Raw genomic sequence first — 8,575 nt, 5'->3', positions numbered from 1 at the left:
TTAGTGATGTACTTCCTCCCATTTTTCATTAGACAAATGGTTGTCCAGAATAAAGGCTACATTTTCCCACCTGCTGTGCAGCTAGGTGCTTTCATGCAGCTAAGTTCTGTGAATGAGGTGTAAGCAGGCGTGGTGCAACTTCCGAAAGTGTCATTCAAGTAAAGGAGACTATATTTATTTTCAATTGCTGCAATTACAAATCTCCACAAATGTAGCAGCTAAACGCAACACGAAATTTATTTTTTTCATTTAAAAAAATCATTATTATACTTTAAGTTCTAGGGTACATGTGCACAACGTGCAGGTTTGTTACATAGGTATACATGTACCACGTTGATGTGCTGCACCCATCAACTGGTGATTTACATTAGGTGTTTCTCCTAATGCTATCCACCCCCCACCTCCCCCACCCTCAACAGGCTCCAGTGTGTGATGTTCCCCACCCTGTGTTCAAGTGTTCTCATTGTTCAATTCCCACCTATGAGTGAGAACATGCGGTGTTTGGTTTTCTGTCCTTGTGATAGTTTGCTGAGAATGATGATTTCCAGTTTCATCCATGTCCCTGCAAAGGACATGTACTCATCCTTTTTCATGGTTGCATAGTATTCCATGGTGTATATGTGCCACATTTTCTTAATCCAGTCTATCACTGATGGACATTTGGGTTGGTTCCAAGTCTTTGCGATTGTGAATAGTGCCGCAATAAACATACGTGTGCATGTGTCTTTATAGTAGCATTATTTATAATCCTTTGGGTGTATACCCAGTAATCAGATTGTTGGGTCAAATGGTATTTCTAGTTCTAGAGCCTTGAGGAATCGCCACACTGTCTTCCACAGTGGTTGAACTAATTTACAGTCCCACCAACAGTGTAAAAGCGTTCCTATTTCTCCACATCCTCTCCAGCATCTGTGGTTTCCTGACTTTTTAATGATCACCATTCTAACTGGCGTGAGATAGTGTCTCATTGTGGTTTTGATTTGCATTTTTCTGATGGCCAGTGATGATGAACATTTTTTCAAGTGTCTGTCGGCTGCATAAATGTCTTCTTTTGAGAAGTGTCTGTTCATATCCTTTGCCCACTTTTTGATGGGGTTGTTTGTTTTTTTCTTGTAAATTTGTTTAAGATCTTTGTAGATTCCGGATATTAGCCCTTTGTCAGATGGGTAGATTGCAAAAATTTTCTCCCATTCTGTAGGTTGCCTGTTCACTCTGACGGTAGTTTCTTTTGCTGTGCAGAAGCTCTTTAGTTTAATTAGATCCCATCTGTCTATTTTGGTTTTTGTTGCCATTGCTTTTGGTGTTTTAGTCATGAAGTCCTTGCCCGTGCCTATGTCCTGAATGATATTGCCTAGGTTTTCTTCTAGGGTTATGAAATTTATTATTTCACTGTTTCTGTCCATCAAAGTCCCCCTTGGCTCAGCAGTTTCTCTGGTCCAGTGTTGGAGATGCCAGGTCCTTGTGGCTGCCCCCAGTTTCCTTGCTGGTTGTCACCTGGAGGTGGTCATTAGCTCCTACCAGGGTCCTTGTCAATGGACCCCCTCATCTCAGAGGCAGCAATGGCTCCAAAAAGCCTCCCCATATTTGGAATCTCTTCAACTTTTCCTTCTGCTGTAGCTCTTGAATTCTAGGTAGAGAAAGTTAATCGCTTTCAAGGACTTGTATGATTAGATTGGGCCTACAAGGATAATCTAGAATAATCTCTTTATTTTAAGTATCTAATCTAATTACATCTGCAAAAATCCCTTTTGCCCTGTAAGGGAACATAGACACAGGTTTCAGGAATTGCAATGTGGACACTTTTCAATTTTTCAGGGGCCATTATTCTGTCTACCATAGATGCATATCCTTCTGATTTGTCTCTTCTCCTCTGCTGCTGAGAAAGTAAGTGTATTGGCTGGAGTGCTCTAAGGGACTAGGGAGGTCCACAACACTTAGGGATGGCAGAATAGAAAGTCAAAGCAGCTTGGATTCCATATATACATTACATATATATAAAAAATAAAAATCTGGTAACAACCCACTAAATTGACTTTTTTTTCTTTTTGTGAGATGGGGTCTCACTGTGTTGCCCAGGCTGGAGTGATCTCAGCTCACTGCAACCTTCACTTTCTGGTTTCAAGCAAAACTCCTGTCTCAGCCTCCCGAGTGTCTGGGATTACAGGTATGTGCCACTATGCCCAGGTAATTTTTTTTGTAGTTTTTGTAGAGCCGGGGTTTCACCATGTTGGCCTGGCTGGTCTCGAACTCCTGACCTTAAGTGCCTCGGCCTCCCAACGTGCTGGGATGATAGGCGTGAACCACTGCGCTTGGGTAAACTGACTTTATTGACTAATCAGTTGCAACCTACTGTTTGAAAATATACAACATATTATATAAAATATATATTATATATATAAATATATATTAACACTCATCAATATAGTAACATCTAAGGAGATGAATTATTAAGAAGGTCTTGGAACAATCTCCTATTCTTTGGGGCCGGGGACTAGAGATCCCTAAAATATTCTACTTTGTCAAGAGACTTTCTATCTTTGGTTATCAGACTATCCTTAAATTGGCTGAAATGCTTGTGCCTTACAAGTAAAGCTAATTGCATGTGGGTATCAATGCTGTTTGACGTGTAACTTCAGTCAGTGCAGCCGGCTTTTGCCTCTGTGTTTTATACAGGTGGTGGTTTATTTTTGCTCATGCCTGGTCAGCTTCAATGTGACTTTGCAGTCCAGACATTCTCTTGTGAAGAGCCGGGACAAGACCTAGTTGTCCCCATCTGAGGGAGGACTCCAGGCTCCAGGGAAAAGGGCATACATCTAATTGGTGTGGCAGTTGTTGCCTCCCCTGAGGTCCACTGAGCAAAGAGCTGTCTGTGATTTAGTAGGGCAAGAAAGGCCTTAGCTTCTGGAAAAACTACATCCTTCTAAAGGGCTCCACTCAGCCAGGTGAGGTGGCACTCAGCCAGGTGACGTGGCTCTCACCTGCAATCCCAGCCACAGGAGGCCAAGGCAAGGGAATTGCTCAAGCCCAGGAGTTTGAGACTAGCCTGGGTAACTTAGCAAGATGCCCATGTCCAAAAAAAAATATTTTTTTTAATTAGCTGGGCTTGGTGGCACGTGCCTGTGTTCTCAGTTACATGTGGGGCTGAGGTGAGAAGATTGCTTTGAGCCCAGGAGTTTGAGGCTACCATAAGATCGTAGGACCACACCACTGCACTCAAGCCTGGGCAACAGAGTAAGACCTTGTACCTAATAAATAAAAATAAAGCTTTCCACACACCCAAGTATGTGCTCTTCACATACCTTATCTTACTTAACTCTCACAGTAGTCACATGAGATGGGATTATCCCTAATTCACAGGGGAGTAGGCAAGCTCAAATGGATCAAGTTATTTGCCCTAGTTCAGAAGGGCGGTAAATAGGGAACACAAAACCGGAAGCTAAAGCCCGCCCAAGGTAGTGAGAAACAGCACTTTCAATTTGTACATTTGGCCAGGGATTGTTCCTTGTTTCCTCCACTGGACTGGAGGACAAAGGGTAGCATGAACAATGGCTTGTGCTTTATACAATCTGTTTGTGTTTCTGTGGAAAGGTCCAATCATCCACAGGAGAAATTATCCACTCTCCTGTCCTTAGGGCCTAGAAACATAGTCTTTTAATGTTAAATAAAAATAAACCACACATTCATTGATTGCAATAAATCCAGTTATATAATATTTTCTATTTATTTATTTATTTATTTATTTATTTATTATTTTTTGAGATGCAGTGCTTCTCTTGTTGCCCAGGCTGGAGTGCAGTGGTACGATCTCGGCTCACTGCAACCTCTCTGGGTTCAAGCGACTCTCCTGCCTCAGCCTCCCTACTAGCAGGGACTACAGGTGCTCGCCACCATGCCTGACTAATTTTTGTATTTTTAGTAGAGACAGGGTTTCACCATGTTGCTCAGGCTGGTCTCAAACTCCTGACCTCAAGTGATCTGCCCACCTCAGCCTCCCAAAGTGCCAGGATTACAGGCATTAGCCACTGTGCTGGCCAATTTTTTATTTCTTAGAGATTGTTTTGAACATTTAAAAATGCTTTATTTGGAGACAAGGTATTGCTCTGTCACCCAAGCTGGAGTGCAATGGCACAATCATAGCTCACTGCAATCATAGTCCTAAACTCCTAGGCTCAAGCAATCCTCTTTCCTCAGCCTTTCAGAGTGCTAGGATTACAGGCATGAGCCGCCTTGCCCAGCTCTATTTTGTACTTTTTTTTTTTTTTGAGACACAGTCTCAATCTGTCGCCCAGGCTAGAGTGCAGTGGCACGATCTTGGCTCACTGCTACCTCTGCCTCCCAGGTTCAAGTGATTCTCCTGCCCAGCCTCCCAAGTAGCTGGGACTACAGGCACCTGCCACTAGGCCTGGCTAATTTTTGTACTTTTAGTAGAGAAAGGTTTCAGAGTTTCACCATATTGGCCAGGCTGGTCTCGAACTCCTGACCTTGTGATCCACTCACCTCAGCCTCCCAAAGTGCTGGGATTACAGGCATGAGTCACCGCGCCTGGCCTTATTTTGTACATTTTTTTGTTTGTTTCTAGAACTATGAAGTGGAAATAATTCCATGTAATATGTCGATTTCAAATTAGCAGTATTTCCAGACATATTTAGAAGTGTGGAACTTCTGAATTTTCTAGAGCATATGTAAATAAGAGAAATGACTTCAAAATGTTATACCTTTGGAAATCAGGTTCATTGAGAATTCTGAAAGAGGAGAGAGAGAATTTATTCAATGATGTAAATAATTAACAGCAAAAATATTGCTACACGTAATTTTTTTTGAATTGACAAATAGTACATGTACATATACATGGGGTACATAGTGATGTTTTACTCCATATTATGTGTGGTGATCAGATCAGGTTCTTTACACTTTTTAGATGTGCAATTATCATTAGAAGTGAGATTTCAGAGTATTCCACAATGTAGACGACTATCTTGAATGCGTGCTGATAATATGGCATATATTTAAGGTTTCTATATGCTCTATGTTCAGGGAAGGACTCCAAGGTGTAACCTAAAGTTGAATGATAGAATACTGCTTAAAGTTAGAGCTATTTATGCTTTCAAAAGCCATGGGATGTCATTTACAGAGGAAATAATTCTAATGAAACATCAGGAATTTTTTTTTTTTTTTTTTTTTTTGAGGCAGAGTTTCACTCTTGTAGCCCAGGCTGGAGTGCAATGGTGCAATCTCGGCTCACTGCAACCTCTGCCTCCCAGGTTCAAGCGATTCTCCTGCCTCAGCCTCCTGAGTAGCTGGGATTACAGGCATGCGCCACCATGCCCAGCTAATTTTGTATTTTTAGTAGAGATGGGGTTTCTCCGTGTTGGTCAGGTTGGTCTCGAACTCCCGACCTCAGGTGATCAGCCCGCCTTGGCCTCCCAAAGTGCTGGGATTACAGGTGTGAGCCACTGCACCTGGAAGGAATATAATTTTATCATGCGCATTCCATCTTACAGATGTGTAAATATACCATACTTTAATATGGGAACCTGGTATTGACAGGTTATCACTAGGTAGCCTATAAGCCTCATCCCTTTCAGCCAGACACTTTCACTCTGAAATCACGTATTTGTAGCTGCTATTATCTGCAGACCTTGACCTCCCCTTCCTACCCAGTGTTTCCTGCCAGTCTCTTCGCACTGCTCAAGCTGACCATGGGAAGCAATTTCCTGAAGGCTGACTGCCAGATAAGAGGCTGCATCATTCCCATTTCTTTTGCAAGGAGGCCTTCTGCTTCCTGCTGCCCTGCCTCAGTTTTCCATCAGGTTTATTGCTCCCACATCTAGCCTGTCAGAGCTGGGTTGGAGTAAAGCTTGATTCAGTATCAACCCAGAATTTCCTTCTCCTGACATTTGTAAATACTTAATTTTCAGGAGGCTTTATAGGTAAATTTGTTGAGGTCACGAAATACTTTAGTTGTGAACTTCTTTTTTAGAAAGAGAAGATTTTAAAGTTCCTTATGGTAGTACTTTAGCAATCTGTCAGCTTCTACCAAAGTTTCAACTTTGTGTTATTCTAAAGACAGCACTTCTTGCCTTCAAACGTTGTGTCAACCCAAAGAATTGAGACAGTAACCTGAGCGGACAGTTTTCATCATCGGCAATGCCATCAGACACTTGTGAGATGGTTGTGCTGTAATCCCAGCACTTTCGGAGGCCAAGGTGGGTGGATCACTTGAGGTCAGGAGTTCAAGACTAGCCTGGCCAACGTGTCGAAACCCCGTCTGTATTAAAATACGAAAATTCACCAGGCTGAAATACAAAAATTGATGGCTGGCGCCTGTAATCCCAGCTGCCCGGGAAGCTGAGGCAAGAGAATCATTTGAACCTGGGAGGCGGAGGTTATAGTGACTGGAGATCACATCACTGCACTCCAGCCTGGGCGGCAGAGTGAGACTCCGTCGCAAAAATTAATAAATAAGTAAATAAAATAAAATGTATATAGGAAGATTTCCTTGGTCCCCAGATACACCTGATCATTGTCACCATGGCAACCCACATAAGACCATCCTAAACCCACGCACACAAACACACATAGGCACATAGGTTACACAGGCATCCTCAGAAACACAAAGATGGGGAGACTCACCCTCAGACACAAACCACACCTACACACACACACACACACACACACACACAGAGAGAGAGAGAGAGAGAGAATGAGAGAGAGAATGGGTAGTGGGGGGATGGAAATAGAACAGGTAGATTTCACCAGTTTGAAAAGGAAAGTACAATACTTAAATTTCAGTCAAACTTAAATGCATTGAACTGAACTGGTTGAAGGAGAGGATGGCAGTGCTAGACTAAGGAGGCCAAAATTAAGAAATCAAAACAACTCTTGTTCAAAAGGAGACATTCATTTTGGGGAATCATAGTGACTTCTATTTACTCTGGTAAATTCAGTCACTGATAATCAATTCAATCTCCATGACGGTATTGACCATCAAGTGGGAAGATGGTGATTTGTCTTGTAAAAACTGTGCTTCCAGGGCAAGCACTGTGAGGCTTCCAGCCGTGCCGCAACAAAGCAGGAACCCAACATATGTTGCTGAATGCGTTCAGGCCCCAGTACTGGAGCAAAGAACAAGTTATTTATGGACATCAGCCCTGTTAAAAACAATATGCATGACCCGAAATCATCACCAACTGTCAGATATTGTATGGTATGGATTTAACTTTTCAAGGTGAGAACTTCTTCAAGTACTATGTTAGTCCACCTACAGGAAAAACTACATTGCGGAAGAAAAGGAGAGGCGTTTTTTGTTTGTTTCCCATGCACTATCTTTTGTCACTATGAGATCCGACACTACGAGTTTCCTACGCCGGCAGGAAACAGAGGGACCTGGAGAAAGTCCCATAGCTCAGGCCCCCCCTGGACAAGCGTGCGCTCCCAGGTACTCCACCCGGGTTCCCATTTTCAGTGATTTCCACGTGACGGTGTATGGTGAGAAACTGGTGCCGGATTTTCCGAATCGTGGGCCTCAGCAGCTTGGACAGAGCTAGGAACGCAATCCGAGAGTTGGGGGCGCGCATGGAGCTCTCGGTAGGGGCTCCGCGCGTGATCCGCCGCCGGATCGCGCGCATGGTTGGCGGCGCTGGGTGAACTTACCTTACCTTGGGGTTGAAGATTCGAAGAGGAATGGAGGGCTGGTGGCTCCAGCTCGGACGGTCTTTGGGGCATGGAGGTGCAGGTGGCTGCGCTCTTGGATTTCTCCTCGGGGTGAGCAGGGTCGGGCGGTCCTGCCGGCTCTGGAGCGCATATGCTGAGCCAGCGCGCACTTGCACAGGGCTAACTGCGCTCAGCGTTGGCAGGAACTCTGCTCTTCCTCTGCACCCAAGGCCACTTCCTCCGTTCCCCCACCCCAGACCTTTTGAGGGCCACTGGTGTCTGTCCATTATGAAAGGAGCGCGCCAAGCCCGAAGAACAGAGGGAGGCTGACAGCTCCCGGAGAAGTCAGGTACTGGGGTCAACCCTGGAGTTCTGGGACCAGATCACTTCCTTTGTGGAAAAGTCTTTCCCGAAGCCCAACTGGCTGCTTTTTTCGGCTTCCTTGGAGATCTCCTTGCGGTTCCCTCATTCTGGAGAGCCCGGCACCGTGCACAGGCATGCAGCTCTGAGCGCCCCCTCCCCTCAAGGTTCTCGATTCGCATCCACTGGCCCGTTGGCTGAGGGTGGCCGCTCAGAGTTTGAGCTACACACTTCGGGCCCCACGCGAGTCTCCCTGTGGGGTCTGATCCAGGAGGTATCGGTCCAGCTGCCTGAGGGGTCGAGACAGAGCCCACCGTCCCGCCTCCAAGGGTCGGGTGGAACCCAGAGGGGCGGTCCGCGGCGTTCATTCCTCTCCCGGTACTCTCCTCGAGGTCTCTCCGCCCAGCAGGACTTCGCTCTCCGCTGCCTCCCTGGGCCCCCCTGGGAGGTCGGTTTCTCCTGTCAACAACGCATCACCTCCTCCACCCCCACCAGGCGTCCGGGAGGCTACACCAGGCCCTGTCCCAAACTCTTCAAAGACATCGTCATCTCCTTACCGCCT

The sequence above is a fragment of the Papio anubis genome, chromosome 15, assembly GCF_008728515.1.
Source record: "Papio anubis isolate 15944 chromosome 15, Panubis1.0, whole genome shotgun sequence".
NCBI lineage: Eukaryota > Metazoa > Chordata > Mammalia > Primates > Cercopithecidae > Papio > Papio anubis.
Note: the sequence above shows the minus strand (reverse complement) of the source record.